The sequence below is a fragment of the Calonectris borealis genome, chromosome 1, assembly GCF_964195595.1.
Source record: "Calonectris borealis chromosome 1, bCalBor7.hap1.2, whole genome shotgun sequence".
NCBI classification, from domain to species: Eukaryota; Metazoa; Chordata; class Aves; order Procellariiformes; family Procellariidae; genus Calonectris; species Calonectris borealis.
Genome location: NC_134312.1, coordinates 74,716,627 through 74,739,392, shown reverse-complemented (window position 1 = coordinate 74,739,392; position 22,766 = coordinate 74,716,627). Strand labels below are relative to the sequence as shown.

The following is a 22,766-nucleotide window of genomic DNA, read 5'->3' as shown; positions in this document are numbered from 1 at the left end:
GCAACCCGGCGGGGAGGGAACGGCAGTTGGGCGCATGCGCTACCTACTGGGTCACCGCCGCAAGCGGCCGACAAAGCGGGCGTAGGGAGTGGGGACGGCAGCGGGAAGTCCTCCACCCCCTCCCGCTGGCGGCGAGGCCCCGGCGCGCTCCTCCGCGCAGCTCGCCCCTGCCGGTACCGCTCCGCCCCCAAGCCAAGATGGCGCCGCGGGCACGGAGACCCCGCTGGAAGTCGAACGCCGACTCCTCGATGGGTTCCGCGCTAGCGTTGCGGCGATGCTTCCGAGGGAAGTCAGGGTGCTTGAGCACCGAGTCATCGATGCTGGGGTCTGCGGCGCCGGCGGCGGGCGGCCCGGGGCGGTGGTGGGATGGGACGGGGCCGCCCCCAGCCCGTTCGCAGCCGGGCCAGAACCCCGCGGCGCCGCTTCCCCCGTCCACCCTTGTGTCTGCAGCTCTGCGGGGCCCGATGCCGGGTGTCTCGCTAGGCGCGCCCAGCCCTCGGGCTGGGCTGCTCAGCGTCCCTGGCCGCCGTGGAGGCTCTGTCCCGGGGGCTGCCGGCCAGCCGGCGCGGCCCGCTGAGAGAGCCCTGCCGGCGGCTCCGATGGCTCGGGCCTGCTCTGCCTCCAGCCTTCCCCGAGGAAGGAGTCGATTCAGTCGATCCGCCGGGCTTGAGGGCGCAGTGGGAGAGTCCGTTAAAGGACTTAAAGAAAACCCCATGGGTTTGTTGTTTTGTTTTGTGGTTTTTTTCGTAATCAAATACAAATATTTGCACTATTTGAGGGATTATGAATAGATTAAATGGAATTTAGTTATCAGAAATAGGATTTGATATGGTGCTTGTAGCCAGGTTTTGACTTTTTGATGCCTGAAAAGCTCTTTGTTTAGGAAATAGTGCCCTGGAAGCTTGGGGGAAACCAAAGGAGCAGGGCTGGCCAGGAGCTACATCGGGTGTGTGCCTACGGGTGGGAGTCTGGGAGCATGAAACCAGCTTGTGTGAGAATCTGCGGGTCATGGGTTGTACTGCTGGCGCGGTCGTGAACAGAAATATAAAAGAACCCTTGTGTTTTGATTAAGCAGTCCCCAGATGTTGAGCCAAATAGTAGATCTGGTTGGATTATTTTCCCCTCTTTCTAATCTTACAAAAAGACTAAATAATGTTATGGGCTGGAATGTGATACTGCAAACACAAACCATATGAACAAAATACAATAGTGTGTGGCATAGCAAATTAATGCATAGAAGATCTTGGGCTATCTGTCCTCCAGCTAGCTGCATTTAGTCTCACTAATATAGCACTTCCTCTCTTTAGCTTGTTTTGAAGTTATCTTTCAAACAACTCATACTGTTGCTAGTATTCCTCCTATCCGAGTAAATTATAAACAGACTAGATACATATTTCTTCCCCATCCATCCTTGTTTGAGTGGAGTACTGGAATGAGACTGCTCCCAAGGCAGGATAGCAGTGAAGAGCAAAGACCCAGGAAGGTAATCAAAACCAAAAACACACTGCTAATGTTAGGGTTTTAGTTTAGACCTGAAACGTGCTTTTTGAATGGAATCTCCTGATCTCACCTGCTTAAGTGTTGGTTTGGCTCACGTAATCGAGCGGTTACAGAGCATATGAACTGAACGTTTCATTTGGATAAGACTGAACTGAAAAGCATAAGCTAGCCATACACCAAATACATTCTAGCTGTTTAAGGGCATTCAGGCTATGGCAGCAAATTAGAGCTAGTATGAAATTAAACCCCCTGAATTGCATATGGTGTGGGTGCTAGGTCCTCAGCACTGTTTCATCTTAAAAATAGGCTATTGATCCACTACGTTGCTTGTTAATATAGCCATTCCTGTGTCTTACCTTCCCTATTACAGTAGAAAACTACCAGCAGAAGATGGGACTACAAAAAAACGTTCTCTGTTGCCCTTGTTAGATACAGCATTGTTTGGCCTTCATTAATTGGTGGTGTACTGCTTTATAGCCCAAGATTTAGGGACTGTAAAATAAGTTCTTGACTACAAACAAGTAAAAACAACATAGAAGTAAACTTTGTCATACTTTCTTTTTTTCTGCCAAAACACCTATTTCTTTGCTTCTTTTGCTAGCTAAATTACAATGCAACAATTATTAGGAAACACTGTCTGGTTACTGCGATTTTACAGCATGTCTTGTGATATGTAGAAAATTTTTTTCTGCTTATAAGGACACGAATCCTTGAAAAAAAAAAAACTTTAATTTGGAAGAGGAATTTCTAGCACATTGAACAAAAGATTGAAACTGTCTTGTACATTATAAGCAAAAGAACACAAATGTAGTTTAGTGCTGTCTCTTTAGAGATGGGCGGGTGGCTCTACCAAATATGTTTGTGTTGCCAGGGTCTTCCTAAACCGCTCTTTAGTCACTGAACGCACTAAACAAAACTCTGGAGCTCTTTATGGTTCACCAAAGATTGGACAATTTGACTGACTAATGGCCAGTTAATATAGTGAATACCTATCTAAATGTACTGCCTTGTCAAATGAAATAGCTACAATTTGGGACTATCCTTAAACAATTCAAGCATTATTGTACCAGATGCTTGCTGAAAGGGAAGCATTCAAGAGAACATCTAACACCGTGAGCTCTTCCAGGCAGGTTCTTGTAAACCTGCAGCACTCCTGACTCTTAAAGACCCCTCTAATCTTCCTAGACAATCCACCTCGATGCTTCTTATTCTCAAACTTTTAAAAAAGATTTTTCTAAAGTTAAAACTGTGGGGGTTTTTTGTGATGAAATACAAATCTGTTCCTGTCTTATCCACTGAACCTAGAGAACAGATTATCCCTTTAGAAATATTAGCAGACTCTTACTGGTAATAACTGGTACATACTCTTTTAGGTAATCTTTTTTGTTGTTTAATTTATAGCATCTGGGGCCAATAGGATCCACAGGTTAACTACCTGCTTTGGGAAAATTTACCTCCTCTTTATTTTGAACTTACAAACTGACTTCACTTGTGGACTCCTATCTCTTACATATGAGAGAAGGAAGACTTGTTCCCTTTATTCATGCCAAGTTTTTAATGGACTTTTTAATGAACTTACCATCTAACTTTTTTTTTTAATTGACTTGTTTGAAATAAGTAACTTTTATTTTTCCATTCTTTCTTCATAGGTCTTTTTTCATGCCTCTGAACATTCTTTTTAGTTTCCCTGAAGACTTTCTGAACAGGCTATGTTTTTTCTTAAGGTATAGCATCTCAAACAGGAAATAAAGTTCCAGGGAAGCTTTACCAGTGTTGCCTAGTGAACATCTTCCTCTCTCGGGGATTATGAAATACAGGGATTAATGCAATGCATATTTCTTTCTTAAAAAATTTCTGCCTAAGGATTCAGGATTTTCAATGGAAGATTTTAGTAGTCAAAGGACTAGAAACAAGGAAAACACCTGTTTTGGAAAACCAGTTCAAATCTGTTTGTTAGATACTTGGAAGGATTAATTAGGTATGATTTAATGCATTAAGAAACATGCTTGGTGTATTATACCTGTCTTAGGGCTGAGGACTTCCTATACTGGCAGAATGAGACCTGTCTTTCCATAAATTAGCATGTTACTTGACACACTTCATGCCAATAGTATTCCAGTTCTCTAGGGCCAGCAAGGACTTACGGAAAGGTAGAAGGGACTTGGCTGAAGGTTTGGTCAAAGCCCTAGAATATATAAACCATTTGAGACATCTAAAATAACATTAGATTTCCCTCTGTTTAGGCAAATTATGTTCAATATAATGGATATACTTGAAACTAAAGCTATAGTATGTATTTTCTCAGTAATATGCGTGCCAGAAGTCCATAGAAAATATTAAGAGGTATATTTTCATTATAAGGAAAAAAAAATGTGACATCTGACTTTGCACTTTAGTATCTACTTTGTTTCTTGCTGAGTTTTTTTCCCTTCTGCTTGAAAGTGATGATTTAGCAGGTTGTGACAATAGAAGTCATGTTTCAGCAAGATAACAAGTGTGATATGCTTAAAGAACAGCATTATCTTATTTGAACAGGTATTGTCATGTATTAAATGGCATTGTAACCCAACTATACAAACCAAGAATATTGCTAATTACAATATTAAAGACATCTTGTGTGGAACAGTGAGTGTCATAAAAATAGGAGAGTTTTGTGTGGGAAGCTGGGAGATTTTACCATCTAAATGTAAGGGTCCACGTATCCCTTTTCCGGTTTTACGTATGATAGGATTTTGTTTTGTGTTTTGTTTTCTGCTTAACTGCTAGCTCAGTGTATGCTTGAATTTCCAACAAAGAGAGATTTCCTTTGTGATAGACGTGCATGTTGAACCCTTAGTTTAGAAATTGATACTCCACAGAAAAGTTTTTCCTCATAACTTCAATTTGCTGACCCATCACTTCAGGGTAGGTTTCAATTATGTTAGCTTACTAGCCTTCTTCAAGATACAGTTTAGGAGGTGGTGGCCTAGGCTTTCCTCAGGTTACAACATGACCTGAGAGCATAGAATCATGTGGTGGGCTGTGTCTTAACCACGGGGATAAGTGCTTTTTGATTATATTGCATTGAGCTGATTTGAACAAAAATGAATGAAAAAGTTTTTTTTATTTTTAGTTTGTTGAAACACACCAAAGAGACTTTGTATCTGCTTTTGTGTGTTAGTATTCACAGAAGATACTGGCTCCACTTCTACTGCGGTTACTATGATAAGTAGTCTTTGAAACAGGAGTCTTTGTCAACCGCTATCAACAAAGAAAACTCCGCAGTGCCAGTTTTCAGTTTCTGGAAAAATCCTGGTATTTCTCTGTAAAACTGCATGTTTCAAAGCAATCTGGCTGAAATCTGCAGGCCACCAATCCAAAAATATTTTTAATAATGCTCATAGGGGTCCTATATCCAGAATGATATATATGTATATGTCCTTAGTAAAGGACCCTTGCATCCAAGAAAAAAACTTGCTCCCGCTCTGACTATGTGTGCTATGCTGTGTGCCCACTACAAGGATTCAAATGGGCAAAATCCCGATCACTGCTATTTATTATTGCCTGTATGTATTTGATGTGGCATTGCAACCCCTAATGCCTCTCATTAGATTAAAAGATAGGGAGTGAAATCCTGTCTCAATAAAATCAGTAAGGTGAAACTGAAATGAAGAGTTTTATTATGAACTCCTGGGGGGAACAAGGTTTCATTACTGAGGTTTCTGATTTACACTGGAGGAGCTCACTGTAGTTAGTCTGTTTAAACAGAAGCTTAAGAGCAGTATTAATGTCTGTTACTATCAACGTGAACAAATTCCTGCTACCATAAGGGTCCGTAATATAGCAGGCGTGATAAGGAAAGGATGAAAGTCTGAGCAGGACAAATTAAAACTGGAAATATGTAGATGTGACTAGCGGAAATGTGAGTTGTCATTGAGCAAGTTATCAAAGATAGGCATTTTTTAATAGCCTGTAATCGTAAGTCATTGGGAGCACTTAGAATCTGTAGTTCCGTCACCAAGACTGCATTTTTTGCTGACCTATGAGTGAGAACAACAAAGAAAAGGCCTATGGCCTTGCAAAGCTGTGTACTACCTGCAGCAGGAAGGTGACTGTGGGCAGGCTCCGGTCTTCCATTATTGTCACCTGGCTGCTAGGGCAGCTCCCTCCCTCCCTCCCCGTTCATACGCACAGAACGGGTGGAGAGTGAACCTGGAGACAGCTGCAGAAAGAGGCTGTGAAGGCAGTCAATAAACGGTGGCTGCCTAGCACTTGAGCCAAAAAGTTCATTTTGACTCTCAGTTACTTGGGCTCAGTTTTGCTGACTTTATCCTGCTTTGCCTGAAGCTGCATCTCAATAATGCTTTTTAATCTTGATGCTGTAAAAATCAGTTGATCATAAGTGATTTCCCTGATGGAATTAAAGTACGTGATATGAGTAATGGTATACATGGGTGGTTTACTTTTGTCCTGAATCTATTCAAAGTCGTTCTCAGGCTAATAGAACAAAGTTGAGCTGACATTGGTAACAGATGATAATGTAGTCTATTCTTTTATATTATACAGGAACTGAATACAGAAGTTATTTGGACTTTAAAAGGAGACAGTATCTTGGAATTAATTTTTGAAGTCAAACATTGTCAGGAAATTTAAATACTGTACTAGTGACACAACAGATGGTGAGATCCAGAAAAATGTGCTAATATCCTATAATATGTATGAAAAAAAGCTTATCCAATGAAAACTCTTTAATTCCAATGATATTCTAAAATATTATTCCCATGCAGATCTAGTGAATTGAGTAAAACCTGGTTGTCCTTTGAGGAAAAACAGAAGCCAAGAATTATTCTCAAGGCTTACATTAAGATGGTAAAAATAAGCCCCAATATGTCTTTGTCCTAAAATTATATTTCTGAATTGTTTATGTACACTTGCTTCCTGGATATCAAATGAAAGTATTTCGTTTTGGAAATGAGATCTCAACACTTTATATTCTTTCCAACAGTCTACTCAAGCCAATCTTCTGTTGACTTCAGCAGTTTGGGATTTGGTCCATATCAAACAGGTCGTAAGAACAGAAAGCCATCAGAATATTCCATTTCATGCTATTATTGCTGTATGAAGGTCTCGATTTCCACATAGACTTAAAAGAAATCGGATAAAATAAATATTCTAACACAAGAATGTACGCAATTACCTACTAGGAGAATCAAACAACTGGATCTGATGTCATGTTCTCAGCTGGTAATTGGATATCATTTATCTTTCTTACAGTTCTGTGAGGGAAGTAACATTCCATATGGCTTTGTGCATTTTATGAGCAATGAGTGGCAATGGCATAATTAGGATATCAGTTCACAGAGATTGCAGCAGAATCCTGTGTACGCATGCTCTAGCAAAGATATTTAGTTACAAGCAGTACAATAATAATAGCTATTCAAAGTGCTTCACACTTACAAAGCCCTAGTTAATTAGTCAACACCTAGTTAATAATTTAATTAAATGTAATTGTCAGCAGCAGTATTTATATCATTAGAAGATAATTAGTCCTGCAATGACACTTTCAACATTTCTGCCCTTCTTCCTTGTAAGGGTTGAGACAAAGAAATGAAATACTTAACTGTGATTGTAATATGTATTAGACTTAAATGGTTATTAAAATGGTTGTATTTGCTGGGTTTTTTTATTCTGCTTAACATTATTGGTATTTTCTCTCCCTTTTTCCTGTCTAAATGTAATAAATAGATCATTTATTCAGGTCCCATCCAAAAAGATGGAAATATTAATGAATGTGTATATTTATATATTGAAATTGCTGTCAGGATCAAAGATGATGATCCTGAAATTTTGAAGTAGGTTAATGCTTATTAAAGCTATGGGCCTTGTAGTTTGTCTTGTCAACAGCTATGGCAAAGGCAGCAAGAGTACATACATGCTGCTCAGCAAGTCAGTCTGTGTCTCGGAGGAGACTATTTTAAGCATAGTAACTCTGCATAAACTATCTATAGAGTAGTCTTCAAGATCTTTCACAAGATACGCAAGTTATTTGCTGGTGCATTGAAGAGATTAAATGGGATTACAATCAAAACAGTAAATCTTTGTATTCTAAAATGTGGAGTGAATGCAGTTCTTAATAACCATGTGATGCTTTTGCTTCTTGTGCTCCATTTGGAATAGGCATGATGATGTGCGTTATTAAACATCAAAGTTTTTCATGTATAAGCAATAAAAACACATTAATGTGTTTTTTGAAAACAAACCTGAGTTTTGTTTTCAGCAGCATGTAATGCCATACCTTCAGCTTCTTAGAAAATTGTCTACACTGTGGTATTCATTTGCTGTCAAAACATCTGACACAGAGGGGTTCACATTGTTTATTTTAAGAATTTAACTCTCATGCCAAGCCAGAGGAGACAGAGAGGCTCCTGATCTGAATTTGGTCTCCTCCATTAGTATGTGGAAAGCAGAAAAACTGGGCTCCCAACTCAGGCTGGTAAGGTTATAAGTTTAAACTATAAACCAAAAGTAATATCCTTATAACTCACTTTCCATCACCATTCAACTTGTTGTGAAAAGTATCTTCTGCTGCAGAAAATGTCAGTCGAGCTCAGTTTAGCAAAGTGGCCATGACACATCATGTGAATAAAGTAGGGGGAACTGGGATTGCTGTGAGATGAAGCGCTTCACAAGCTAGATAGAAAAACTCTCCCTCCAGGCACACAGTGTTGGGGGAAAAGGTGAACAAATAGAAGAAACTATCCCCTTCTCATCCAGAGCTCTCGGGGAAAGGGGGTGGGTGGGAAGCCCCAGCTAGAAATCCCAAGTTCATTTTATGTTTTCTACTGAGAATGTGCATTGTGTCTTTCGTGGTGTGTTGTGGCAAGAGAATGCTGCTGCTGCTACAGGATTTGAGGCCCTGCACTAGGGAGCAGCTGTAGGTGGTCTTAGTGATAAGATCTCATGCTGTGTTTGAAGGCACACAGAAGTCCAAAGCAGAAAAGAGTTGTCTTACCCATGGCTGATGGGTTATTGGAGCAATCAAGATGACTACTTTTACAAAGCGATTTTTTTTTGTTTGTAACAGTCTTATCGTCGTTCCTGTACACGTTCTTAAGACCCCCGGGGCCAGGGGGAAGTCTCTATTCGCAGAGAAATCATAAAAATTCAAGATCTGCAGGGTAAGTGAAGCCCCACAAAGCACACTTTTCAACAAAATCCTGATTTATATATAGCGCCCTGGATGCACATAACTGTATTATGTAGAGTGGAAAGGAGACAATATGGATGGTCTCGGTACTGACCCATTCTTTATTATTGTGAATTAATCCAGTTCACTCTTGATTACTAGCCATTGAGCAAAGGCTTTACCACCTTATTTCTTAAGTAAAAACTCTTGTAGAGTAAAACCTGGCTAACTGAAGTAGGATCCTGTCATCTGTGCTTGTTCTCCGAGCACTATCTTAATTCATTCCTGATAGAGTTGTGTTCAATGCTGCATTTGACCCTGTTAACGACAATTTATAGAGCTTTTGACATATGAGGACAGTGTCTTCAAACTGCCTTCAAAGTACAAAAATTGTCATTCATCAGGCTTGTTCTGCCTTTCTCTGCTTTTAAGTACAGGAGAATTACGATCATCACCTTGGACTGTCTTGATAGCAGCTGAGGGAGGTACTGCTTTGATTTTATTAGCAAAGATGATTATGAACAGCACAACTTGAGAAATGTATGTTAAATACATTGCTTAATTGTATATTATAACTTGGTAGAATGACTGAGCATCTTCCAACGCATGAAAGTTAAATACAGACCTTAATTAGGCAAGCCAGGAGGTAGGGGTGACAGCAAGGCAGGCAGGGGCAATGACATGACCCACCAGGGTGCAGTCCCACCGCACCCCAACAAGAAGAGCTGAGTGGGTCCAGTGACAGTAATAGAGTTTGGTCAACAGCTGGTGATTAGCAGTCAAGTTTATAGTAATGAGGCAGCTTGAAAGTCAAGACGAAGTAGCAAGGCGAGGCTGTCATCTACAAGGCTGGTTGCAGCCAACCCACCAGAGCTCTCGGGCAAGGACTAAGGAAGGAGGAGGGGCAGGGGCCTGAGCTTACACCCAGCTCCCCGCCCAGGGGCAGAAGCTGCCGATGCCCCGGGTGAGAATTTTCTTGCCACTTACCCGTTTTCACAAAAGCTATACAGCTGTGGCCTGTTAGTGCTCATCTTGGATGCTGGCAGCTAAAGCCTGGAGAGGGAGGTGGAAGGGATTGCAGAGGAGGGTTATGGGTTACAGGCTGGTGAGGGCAACTGGACCTGGTGTAATTGTGTTGGTGTGTTCAGTGCCCTGATGTGGGTATGCTGTTAAAGTTGGAAGTTAAGGTAAGTAGGCTGCTAGCTAGCACCAAAGCATCCTGCAGCTGGGAAAATTCTGCTAAAATTTTTTGAAAAAATAACGTTTACCACAAAATAAGGAGACACACTGATGTATTTTAACAGAAAACTGCTCTCTACAGTAGTCCAGGAGAGTTTTCACGTACACAGGTATGTGATTGCCATCCCATAAGAGCTGTATCCTATAATTTAGGAGTAAGAAAGATCTCTGCTATCTTGCCATTACCAAACGCAAGGACTAAGAACAGACCTGCCTTGGCTAATTTTAACAGTCTGAAAGAGGCAAGGAGAAATAAGAATATTCCAGTACATCCATCCTCATTTTTAGATGTGTTCACTAATTTTGTGTCTTAATTTCACACTACTAGTCTTGCAATGTCTCACAAATTACTTTCAATAGTATGAAAACCTGCTGGTTTTCCTGGGTTTATTGCTGTGACTCCTGAACCCTCCACTGAACAAAGGCAAGCAAGATTGATATAATTGGTTTTCAAAAACAAGCCTCCATGTAATTTTTGCAAAGGTCAACCGATTCAAGAATTTGTTGCAAAGCGTAGCTGTGATCTATGTGAAGACAAGGCCTTGAGGTTTTTGAAGGCCTAATTCTGACACAGCTTCTGAATCCAAGGAGTTAACTGCTATCACCTGTAGTATCATATTTTATCCGTGGCCTTCCTTTCCAGTGATTTTCCATTTATGCCGGAGATTATCTCAATACACTGTGTAAGTTTCAGTGCTTTAAGTGAACAGATTAATCACTTCATCAGCCTTCACTTCATTTTGGAGGATTGTTTTGAAATTAAGACAGACCTAATATTATTTTAACCTTGTTATTGTTTGCATGTGTGGGGAAACAGCTTGATAGCATTGATCTTCAAGTTTAAAAAAGCACGAGCTGTCTCGGATAACATTTGAAACATTTTTCTTGTGACATCTGCCGTGTAAGATCTTGCATTATAAAAACACGCACGTAGTGCTTGGTTTTGTTTTTTAGGCATCACGGAGATAAGACAAGGCATGAACTATCACAATAGCTGAGCTATACTGCAGATCGCCTATTCGCACTGACCTATAGCCACCAGCATGGCGTTGGTGTGGTCAGACTACTCACAGTCTAAAAGCAGAGTCGGTGGCCTAGGGGGAAACTCTGCTGGAAGTGTATTGCTTATTCTCCACGGGCAGTAATTCTAATGCATGTGTTATTAAGTGTTTGAGATGCAAATGTTTGATCATCATGTTGTCTGATACTCCTCTGAGCCAGGAATTCTTAGCTTGGTGCCTTAGACAGACCAGAGCATAGGTGAGAACTAAAAGGCTGAGGCAAAATCTATTCGGGAGTGCACTACCAAGCTAGGGGAACTAACAGAGAAGTGTGGAAAGGATGATGACTCCCCCTGTAATTTTAGATATTTGCTTGTCCATTGTAATTCACATCTTGCGAACTTTTTTGTTCATTGGTGGTTGTTAGATAAGCATACAAAATTGTGTCCGTGGACACTTTTTGTTATCTGCGTGCAGCAAAGAAGTAACAGCTCGGTCTTTCAGATGCAACCTTTGCAGCTATGATCTTTTCCAGTCTCAGACTGAGGCTTTGTTATCGGAGCACACTGTTACAGAAGTTACATTTCAAATCTGTCTGTGATATTGAATGGCTCCCAGAGGAAAGGGAACCTTCAGCTTATAAACCAGATGTGCGTCACAGTTTCATTTTCTGTTCTTGGTGGCTGTATACATTTTTTTCATGCAGTCACTGAAAAGTATTCTAGTATGTGGTAAAATGCAATCCTCACTCACAGCTTTGGTAACTGGCGGTACCTAAATTGTGATGAATGAAATCAGGTAGTTGAAGTTGATGCAGATGAAAAGTAATCTGGAAAAGGAATAATTCTGTTTTAGCCACATCAGAAAACCACGTGGTCAGATATGGAGAAGTATCAGAACTCTCACCTAGGGGTGGGCTGCATGTAGACTGGGTTATGCTTCTATGCCTAACCCTTCTAATTCCAAATGGCCACAACTGAAAAAAGTAGGAGGCTGAATTTAAAGTAGCTCTTGTTCTCCATTTCCCTCTCTGATGAGAATAGACACATGGGAATGTCTGGTATTTCTTAGAGATAATATACTACCCTACATTAAGAAGGCCATTATTTTTGATTCAGTATCAAAGAGGGCAGAGTTATCAAGTTTCTTGTGATTTAACTATGCTTGTTGTTTTTTTTTTTTAAATTAGAAGACATTTCTTGTCCCTGTTACTCATATTTGAAGGCTGTTTCAGAACCTTCATGCATGATTAGAAATTTCTAATTAGAAATTTCAACTAGAACTCCAGTGGCAGTTTATGCCTATTTTGTGCACACCAATATTGTTTTTTAGCCTAACTGGATCTTTTCCCTTTAGGATACATCTGTCCAGAAACTTTTGTGATGGGTGGTTCTGTCCACACACAACTTTTCTTGCACTAGATGGAACTAGCCGAGATCCAGATTCCTCTACAAGAGAATGGGGATCTCCATTTACCGAGTTGTGTTACAATCCTGTATCCATACCTGTTAGACGGGACCAGAATTGTACACAGTACTTCAGATGAGGCCTCAACAGTGCTTTGTCCTATAATCCCCCTGCTTCTGTATCACATGTGCCTCTGTATTTGTAGGTCGTCCCTGCTGGGACTATCTTGCCTGATACATCCTAAGATTCCTGTTGCCGTTTCGATAATTGTATCGTATTTGTGCGACAGGCAAGTTTATAAAAACAGAATAATGCTCTATCAGGGTGCAATTATAAAAATAGAGGTATAGAAACTAAAAGCTAATCTATGTGTGTTCTACACATGCAGCACAGTTGATATGCAGCTGGGCTTGCGTATGAAAAAACCACTGAGAATTATGCAGAGGCGTCTGAGGACCTGGATTTCCTCAGCAGTCCGTGGAGGGCTGGGGAGCTCATTAAGGGAGCAGAAAAGCTCGGTGGCAGAACTCCCTCTTTCTCTCAGATCTCCACGCCAACCTGCAGCAGCATGTGTTCTGAATACTCAATGTAGAAATAGGTTCTAATTCTTACGGAGCATCAAGCTGAGAAATTAAAAATGTACTAAAGGTGGCTACATTAATGTTTTAACTTACTTTTGAATATATACACGATGCAATATATTGTTCTCACTATGAATTTCTGCTTGTGTGTTTGCAGGCCTTCTGGGTTTCCACCGAGGACACCAAAAATAATCTGATGCTAGATGATATCAGTGATCCCCTCTTCTATTATCAGCAGTATCCAAGAACCAGAGGCCTCCAAAAATAGGTGAACATATTGTAATATTCCCTAAAAATATACGCAGTACAATAACAAATAAAGTTTGGAAGAAAAAATTGCCTGCTGACTTCTACCAATTTAGTTTATACCCTACAAGAATAAGATTTAATTACCCTTATCTTAATTATCCTTAACTTGGTACGTACAGTAACTGCAGGTATTATTATCAGCCATAAAATTATTCAGCCACAAAATTTACCTAAACTGCCCAAAGCACTATTTTCCATACACCTATCTCAGATAAAAATACTTTTCTTTAATTTATTCTAAATTCATTGGACATAAGTTTTATTGGAGTGAATTCCATATTTTGCTGATAAGGGACATAGAAGTAGTGGTTAGTTTTTTGAAAAAGGTTTCCATAGACTATATCTATGGAAACAGCTTATCTTAGTTTTGAAATGCCTGTACTGCTTTCACTCACCTTGTGTCCACACAGAAACCTCTTTTGCTCATGTAAAACTTGAATTAACTTCCAGGTTTTGTAAAATTGTGTCAAAGACATAAGAAGTGCATCTCCACAGCTACTTCTGAACCTTCAAGTTCAGCTGCTTCTTGAACTTTGAGCCTAAGCTTCTCTATCATCCAGTTTTTCTATTATTTCCTTCCCCCCCAAATTAAGATTGTGTTTCCGATACAGTAGTCAAAAAAACCAAACCCTGTACTAATTACATTTCACTTTCTAACCTTTTTCTGATCATGTTTACACTTTCAGCAACTGCATCAAAAGTGTGCTTTGTTCTTGTATTTGTGTTCTGCTCTGTGATCCTTCCCTATGAAATACAGATTTTGTCAGACTCTTTCGGCCAGGTAAAACCTCTTATTTGTGAGTTTTTCTTTCTAAGAGAAGCCTCACTCTTTTTATGAAAACATCTCGTGAATTATGAGGATCAGATTTGAACAGCTAGCTGAGGAAAGAATGCTGAAAAACACCACAAAGATAAAAAAGGGAAAGTTGAAATATACCAGAGAAGAGCAGAAACCCAGAATATTTCTGGAAGCAATTAAAGAGTTTGCTTTGTAAAAGAGTAAGCAAGGGAGATGTTATTGTAGGAAAAAATATTTTCTGCCAGAAGTTTGGTTTCTGGCATCGACTTTCATGTACACACATGATTAAGAAGAACTTTTCTTGGTGGAAAAGTTTTCTTCCTTGGTGGAGGAAAAGTAAATCCCTGGCTGGCAGAAAGTGAACTACAAATAAGCCGTGACCTTAAATTCATCAAAGGGTTTTAAAGGTGATTTTTTTTTTTTTTTAAATGGTTCTGAAGGTTCAAACATCTAGAGTTATTCTACTTTCTTCATCACAGCTCCACGTGTGGTACTGGCTTGTAAGATAGGATCTGGTTGAGGCTGTGGCAGAGCTGGTGTGGGGACACTTTAGATGTCACATAGAAGTTGACCTTGAGCCAATGACTTTATGCAACTTTGCAAAGCAAAGCAAGACAATGATTTATTGAACTACAAGTGACCATCACAGAAGAGCTATCCCACGAGTTCCACTTGTCCGCCGCTAAGGATCTGTGAATGATATTGCAGGTGTTTTTATAGATACATAATTCTGGGCAATTAATCCACGTGATTGTAGGATCGGTCGATCTACCTTCAAACATTTCTTCAGTATTTCTGCTTTTGGATACTTGTGTCTTTCTACCACTTAAAGCTTCCTGTTCCCAAAGACAATGGAAAACAAATACTTGTAAAGATAAGCAGGGAGTTCAATGTTTGTGGTAGAATAAGGTTTTGGAAATGCTTTTGTCATTTACTTATCGTAAAAAGACCAGTGGACAGTTTTTGGCATGGCTCTTAGTGATACATTTGATTACATGATCAATAACGGCATAGTAATGGCTTCCCACTGTTTCTTTCCAATGTTGGTAGTTGCTGTTGGTGCCAGAAAAATTATTTCTGGTAAAAAAGAGGAGGAAAGATGATTGTCAGGAAAACCTATTAAAATGTAAACCACTTTAAGAGAAACTCAAAAAATCTCTCAAGTTCCCTACTTTTTTGCATTACAATATTATTTGTAACAGACATTCAGAAAAGCTGCTGACTGGATGCTTTGCTTACTCTAAGCATTCCTTTAATTCTGTAGATTAAATAAATACATTGTTGCAAAGCAATGAGAAAGTAATTTTTTTTATTATTACAGAAGAGGGAGTTGGATTAGAAAAAGTCATTCCCCTGAGAAGTAACACCTCCAAAATAGTCTTGCAATGCAAAAAAAAAAAAAAAAAAAAAAAAGAAGACAAAATGAGTGATAATTAACAGAGCTAGTTGACATGCTGTTCTTTAAAAGTTAAAGACGTGCATCAGTTGGAGACAGGATATCAAATATCAGTAGGGAGAGCAGCAGGAAACTTTTTCCACTGGATGAAAGGGATAAAAAGAAGAAAAACAAGTCTCAGTTGCACTAACAGCTGACTAAGCTCCTGCCATACTGGAAGCACAGCCAATTGTAATGAATACCAGGGAAAACAGTATCTTCTAAACAAAAACGCTGCTCACTTAGAAACTTAAAAGATAAAAATGTAAATCTGAGAATAACATTGAGGCAGAAGATACAGGGATCACAGTGAAACAAAGTGCTGCAGTTGCGACCTGCTTGCAAAAGTTTTTCTGCCGTACTCTGGGTGAACCTCAGCCTTTAGGGACTGCGGGCAGGGAGGCCCAGCTGACATAGAAATGCAAAATTCCAGTGTGTGAGAAAGAACCAGAGGCATTACTCTGCACCTCTGGTGCTTTGGAGAGAGGGGGGTGAAGCCGGAATGAATATTCTTTCCTTTTCACATGTTAAAAGCTTTGCGGATTCAAACAAACCAGAATCGTTTTCACATCTTCAAGTGTAAAGACTGCAGAGTTGAATCTGCTGCACAACCCAAAATATTTTAAGGGAAGATGAGAAAGAAACAGAATTTAGGAAAGCTGGTAATGATTAAGAATATGTGTTTGCTTACACTGCGACGAGGCCTCCAGTTCTCTTTCAAGGTGTTTTGATAAAACTGAATGATAAAACTCTGAATTCCACTTGCACTGGGAGCTCCTAGTAAGACACGATGTTCTTGTAGTAGCAACTCTTGCTACCTTTCTCCTTGATTACCTTCCTGCTTGCTTACTATTCGTTCGCCAAGCTGGCAGGAGTCAGGGAAGCAATTCTCCTTCCCTGCAGTCCTCTGTGCTTCTGTGGTTGTTGAGCTCTACAACCCTATGGAGAGGAAGACAGAGACTTTGGCAAAGTTCAGCCCTTTACCCTTGGTATATTTGCTATCGTTTTATTATATTGTGTTGATTTTTTATCGTGTTATCATTTTACTTTTCTAACTGGAATACATAGCTTTATTATCCCTAAATTTGAAATGTAATTTAATTAATGTTCCAAGCTCTCCCTTAACAAAAATACAGATGAAGCTGACTAATTCAGTAATTTCCCATGCTTAGCAACAGTTGCAAACAGAGAAGTCTGTAAAAGATATTTACAGCCTATGATTAAGTATCAGGCTGTTCTGAGCTGTTCTTCTCTTATGCCCACTGTACTTCTTTGGCAAGCCCCCTAAAATTCAACGCTTCGGGAGTAAATAATTATAATAGGATAAATAATGAAATAAACACTACTGAAAACAATAAAATCTGTAGGACTTTCAAAAGCAGCCTGAGATCATGACCTACCGTGTGTAGGTTCAGAATGGAAATATGGTCTGCCCCCTCAGAAAGACAGATTTGCTTCTCCCCTACCCCTTGAGAGCAGGTTGTTTTGCTCCAGGGTGGAACCGGGGGGGGGGGCTGCTGCCAGGCCCTGGGGCACTCATGGGCTTTAATGGCCCTGCCCAGCCTCCCCAGGACCCCATTCCAGCCCAGCGTGCCCTGCTCCTTGGCTGGGGTGGCGGAACAGCCCTGGCTGCCAGGCCCTGCCCTGCCATGCCCTGCCGCCCCGCGGGGAGCCCCTATAGTTCCTGGCCCCCAGGTCACCTCCGGCCGCACTGCACCCGAGAGGGGGGTGGAATGTGTACCGTCACTGGCTGAGGGGTGACAGCAGCGAGGGAGCAGCGCTCCACTCTGAACTTTAATCCTAGCTCATGTGACCGTACAGACGTACGTAGCCTGTTTCACTTCATTTGGCTCCTAATGAAGTAAACGGTGGTTTTCCTGGTGACGGCAGTGAAAGCCAAACGGGCTGCTCAAAGGTCTGCTCCTCTGGCGTAACTGATTTTAACCAGGGTGGTATGCAACAAAAGGAGAAGACCAAAGGAAACAGGAATCGGCTAAAAACAAAAGACGGGGGGGGGGAAAAAACCAAACAAAAAGAAGTGTGTAGGTTATAGAACAAAAAGATGAGCTCCAGAAAAGGAAAATTACTGCATAGCCATGGACTAATTTGGGGTGCTGTTGCTTGTTCCTTGGATGCAATGCAAAACCTTCATTAAGGAGCTATGTACTTCCACTCTACCAGCAGGAAAGGACCAAAGCATGAGAGCACTAAATGAGAAACAAGGCAGGGGGATCAAAATAAAGAAAAAAGAGGTGAAGTCTGAGCAGGGGATACTAAACTAGGTTATGCTAGTCAACTCTAATCCAGAGAAACTGGGATTACGCACCTTTCAAAAGTGAAGGGACCTCTCCCTTCTACCCAGCTAAGAACTGGCAAATATAGAGACAAAAAACAAACAAGTTACTTCATCAGCAGCAAGAGAATGGATAAAAGCTTAGCTCAACTTTCCTTTCTTTCAGTGAGAAATAATAGAGAGTCTTTTCACCTGTTCTGTAATTTCCAGTTCTAGGATTTAAAACTATCTTTGGGATTTAAAGTCCCAGTGAAATTCTCCTCAAGTTATTGAGGGAAGATAGATACAAAGTCTGGTCACATTAACCTTAAATCTTCAGGAAATAGGCTATAAACAAGGATGGAAGTAAGGCTTAGGGAAAAGATGCACGAAGGGGCACCAAAAGAGCATCCAGCTTGGAGTCTACTGGGCATGCAGGCCTCGGTACGTAAGCTCAAATATTTACGGAAAGGATGCAGTGGTGTTGCCCCAGAGTGCTCCTGGTTATCTATCAGCTTGATGAAAGGGAATTAGATATAAGCACGAGATAGCAGCACCATCGCTTGTAATTTCTATGGAACTCTTGAAACTACCAAGAAAGAAATTTGCTGGGAATGGTGTTTTTGTGAGGAAGACACTTAAGTCAGCTCAGTAATTTCTTCTCTCATTGACACAGAATCACAACAATTTTCGGCTCTTTCCTTCCCCTCATCTCCTTTCTTTGCCACCCTGTCTTGCCTTTCCTTCTTCTTTATTATTGTTTCGGGTTGAATGTGAATTGTCAGTCATTTATATGTGATAACCATACTCTCAGTCTCTCAAGATAATTCTGTACACATTTTTTAATTGTTTTAATTTAGCTCAGCTAACTCCCCCCACTTTTTGTGCTATCAAATTGATTAGAGATTTCACTAGAGAATACAGAATGGCATTCTGATAGTACCTTAAAAATAGGAAAAAATATTCTAGGCTTCTTTTGCAAGCTTGCATAACATTTAAATGCACATTTGATACTGTCTTTGTTCACAGAGAGTGTTTCAAATTGCTGAAGTTTATAACTTTTCTTCATATGAGGATGTTTGATTAGTTAATAAAATTTTAGAAAAGCTTAAATTCCTAGAAGATATAAAAGCCATTCAACTCCTCCTCTTATATTGCTGCAGCTGAATTTATTCTTGCATACAAGGCATCTTAAATCTGCCTAAGTAAACTCTTTTTGGATACTTACACAGTATGTGTATTTGTTGCCCTTGAGAAGAACACCAGGATATGGTAAATCATTGGACATGTGTACAGTTCAAGTTTAGTCAAGGATCAGTCAACTTGTAATTACTCTTCATATTTGAAAATACAGATGTGTCTATTAAAATAAATGCAGACACTGGCCTTAATTATGATTTTGTACTGCTTTACTTCACCCGTATTTTTGAGTAGTATAATTAGTACGCAGATTTTCTCTTCTTTCTTTATACCCAGTGGCTATAATGTTTTATAAATAGCCTTAAACAAATGTACAGTTTAGCCCCACCAGTGTGGAGAAATCGCAGAATTCCTTGCTAAATGGCTCATTTTGATTTAGCACCTGCTTAAGCGTAAGCATGTATTTGGTCCTACTGACTTAAGCAGATTTTGTCAGGTTTTGTCTTTTCACTGCACTGACATTAATTAACATGCATGTTTAAGCATTTTGCTTAGTTTGCTTAGGTTTCCTGCAGGACGTGTGACTGGGTAACTACTCACAGCGCTTCAGCCTACAGTTCATGGACTCAGAGCCAGGGACAGCACAGAGAGGAGGCATCTGTGCGTTCATCTGAAGGAGCCTTGAGGGTAACCAAGCCTGTTGGCACAGATGTCCAGACTTCCACTAGAAACTTCTGAGGTTTCCAGGTGAAACCCTGAAAAGCTGAAAGAGCTGGAAACCACTAAGTTATTTCACATGTAATCACATTTGTTATTACATTATGCACCATTCCCATGTTGGAAAAAATAGGGGTTAGGCAGTCAGGAACTAGGTTATCACATGGAATGTGTCAAATGAGTGTCACTAATTGGTAGGCTACTAGAAAATTAAGCCATAAAACTGCAGTGAACGTTGAGGCTTTTACTCTGCTATTGTATGTAGCTTTCAAAATATACTTGGAAAAGCTATAACCTATTATTCTGTCAAGCAACTTGCACAAGAAAAGGGTTTTTACCATTTCAACAACATAGCAAGCAGTATCCATCTTAGAAAAATTCGTAAACTGTCAAGATTTTTATAAAATAATATGTTTCAAGCTCGTCTTCACCAAGATTAAAATGAAATCTGTTTATAAAGTACAATAAACATACGACAGAACTATTAACTTTGTGTGTTGAGAGTTGTTGCTGGTAAATCAATATGAATGCTAGGGCACCAGGCACTTTAAAAATCGATATAATAAATAAATAAATATAAGAGTTGAATTACAGTTTAACACTGTGTGTACAGAGATGTGATTCATCTTGACGCAAATAATACATGCTGGATAATCAACAGAGATGACGTTCTTTAAAGCACTGAAGAAAGTCTGTGGTCAAAGGACTGGACTGGAAGTAAAAAATTATTTCCAGGCCTGCTGACTGACTGGTCTAATGGCAGGTTTAACCTTCTGATGACTCAATTTTTATATTTGTGAGATTAGGACAATAGAAAGTATTTTGAGACTCTCTGCTATGCAAAATGTTATTAAAATTAATTATGGCTAGAAGGGGTACATTTCCCATTTGTAGTCACATTTATGCACTGAGTTCTTCTGAAGCAATTGCTGAATTACTGGGTTTGGAAAGCAGCCAGGAGAACTGCACCTGGGAAGTTAAAACTGGTTCTGAGCCTGATGTTGCTCTTTCCTTTGGATTTTTTTTTTTTTAAAGAGCTTATAAAGCATCCTAAAGGCAAGGTGAAAAATGTAGGAATAAATGAAATGGCGCAACCTGGTTTCTGATTAGCAGAAGGAGGAGAAGAGAATGGCAGAACAGTGAAGATAAGCAGGTCAGACAGGCTGTATGTCAGTACCCAGACTGCCTGGTAGAGCACAGGCCTGGGAGAGAACTAAAGCACCCTGTTTTCTTCAATTCCATGTTGCGTACATCTATGGTCTGCCTTAGGATGACTTTAATTTAGTATGGTGTACCTACAAAACTATTGGGCATTAAAAGAAAACACGTTCTCTTCATACTTACATGAGCCCTTACTTCATGTAACATCAGGTCTTTCTAAGAACAAGTCTACAGCTGACCTGAACACTTTGTAGCTTGTGAGGAACCCACTAGAGTTCTTATTAATGAATTTCACAGTTTGTAGAATACAGGTGTCAGGAGGCGGGAAAAGAAAAAGGAAAATAAATTTTTCAAAAAGGAAAAAAAATATTCTTGGAAACTTGAGAAAGAGTCCCAGTCTTCAGAAGATGTTTTCTGGGGTTTGATTTGAACAGAGCAAATATTTGCAGAAAACAAAAGGTAAAAAAGAAAGGAAACAGGGTGAGTAGCAAGCTATAACTTTTATTGAACTGTTTTAAAACAGGAATTAAGAATTCCCAATGCACCATGACGATAAGCAAAAAGGATGTGTCTTTATACTGTGACCAGAAAGATGAAGGTGCTACTGCGTAAGTGTTCTTGGTTCTTTTGCCTATTTGATAAATATTTAGTAGGCAGAAGTTCAGTTCCCTTAATTCCCAAACAACCAAAGCACCATGACTGCTCCAACTTCTCCCCTTTCTGTTTAAAATATACTCACAGCCAACTTCTGGAAATTTAGTCAGACTTGGGTAAGTTAGCAAGGCTTCTCAGAGTTAACAACTGAAAGCTTCTGGTAGGAGTGTTACGTTCAGCATTAGCAAGAATGAATCTCCGTTTAGACCAGTTCTTGTTGAAATTAACATACGGAAGCTGGAACATTCAACCTTTGATATTTTATTTCAACAAAAATGTCACTTTGCCCTTAATCCATAAATAAGTCTTAGTTTATCATCTACCAAACTGCCTAAGGAGAAGCAGAGGGCACCATGTATCACATGCTTGGTCAGATAGAGTGATATCATGCCAGTATGGTAACACTAACTTATAGGACTGAACAATGTATAAAGGTGAGTGTGTTTAAAGAAATCTTTTTTTTTTTTTTCAAATAAAAAAAAACAGTTTAACCTTCAAAATGTCCTTACATTTAAAGAAGAAAAAGTGCAGTGGGCCAATGGAAGAAATGGGTAGGTCCAATCAGTTGAGATGGAGAAAGAAGATTTTAAGAAAGAGGTGAGTTGTTGTATATGAAAGACAGATGCAAAATCACAGGAAAGAGGGTTATAAAACTTGAAACAGTTTTTTTTAGGGAACAGATTTAAACAAAGGAAAGCCAAAAGCGTATTACCACTAGAAATGTACTCAAGATATAACATTTAGATCTGGAAATTTTATGACATTTGAAATTTGATTCAGACCCCTATATTCTTACCCTTTTAATCCTTGATAGCAAAAGGCTATTAATATAGAATAACATATTTACACTAATAACAGAAGGAAATTTTGTTTATTGAACTCTCACAAAGATAGATTCCTGGCTCTAAAGATTTTAAACACTTGGTCTGAACCAACGTTAGGCAGGAGAGAATACTAAGATTAATGATCATGAGGAATGGGAGAGAAAAAAGATTTAACAAGGAAATTACTTGGAAAATTGTTGACAGACTGTTCCAAATGTTTAATCCTGCTTGAGGGGAAAGGCATACACGTGAGTGAACGAAGAAGAATTATTGGGATAAGGTGAGGTGTTCAACAGAAATAATAGGAATAGAAGTGATGATGCACTTACAGTGAGGTCACGCAAAATGCTTCGGTGACAAGACAACAGCAATTCTTGGTAAAAGAGAAGACATATTCACAAGTAGATGGTGGTGGATGACACAGTGGGAAGGTTACTAATGCACTGCACTTTTGGAGAGGAACGCGTATGAAACTAGTGAGAACTAACCTGTAGAACTGTTTCCCTCATGGCATTGTTCATTTTGAGCGTAAATTATGCCCCTATCCCCTGACCTGAGTCTA

The 22,766-nt window shown here is 39.8% G+C and overlaps 1 protein-coding gene and 1 long non-coding RNA gene across 7 annotated transcripts in view; one reads left to right on the top strand and one right to left on the bottom strand.

Moving 5' to 3' along the window:
- The window catches only part of C2CD5 (C2 calcium dependent domain containing 5), a 68,916-nt gene extending 68,725 nt beyond the window's left edge, over nucleotides 1–191 (bottom strand). For 2 of the 5 annotated variants that reach the window (XM_075160664.1, XM_075160696.1), the window contains exon 1: nucleotides 48–171. The gene's annotated coding sequence lies outside the window, so the exon portion shown is untranslated. Of the gene's footprint in view, nucleotides 1–43 lie in introns of all 5 variants that reach the window. The other 3 variants (XM_075160697.1, XM_075160689.1, XM_075160672.1) reach the window with 3 other exon arrangements.
- On the top strand, nucleotides 181–21,202 carry LOC142087026 (uncharacterized). Of its 2 annotated transcripts, none has more exons than XR_012675301.1 (3): nucleotides 181–6,723; nucleotides 8,564–8,657; nucleotides 13,051–13,245. It is a non-coding gene; the product is annotated as an uncharacterized LOC142087026 (long non-coding RNA). The 2 variants fall into 2 exon arrangements; XR_012675307.1 differs by lacking the exon at nucleotides 181–6,723 and adding an exon at nucleotides 19,404–21,202 and having other exon boundaries at nucleotides 8,225–8,657; nucleotides 13,051–13,161.
- Nucleotides 21,203–22,766: the final 1,564 nt, after the last annotated feature.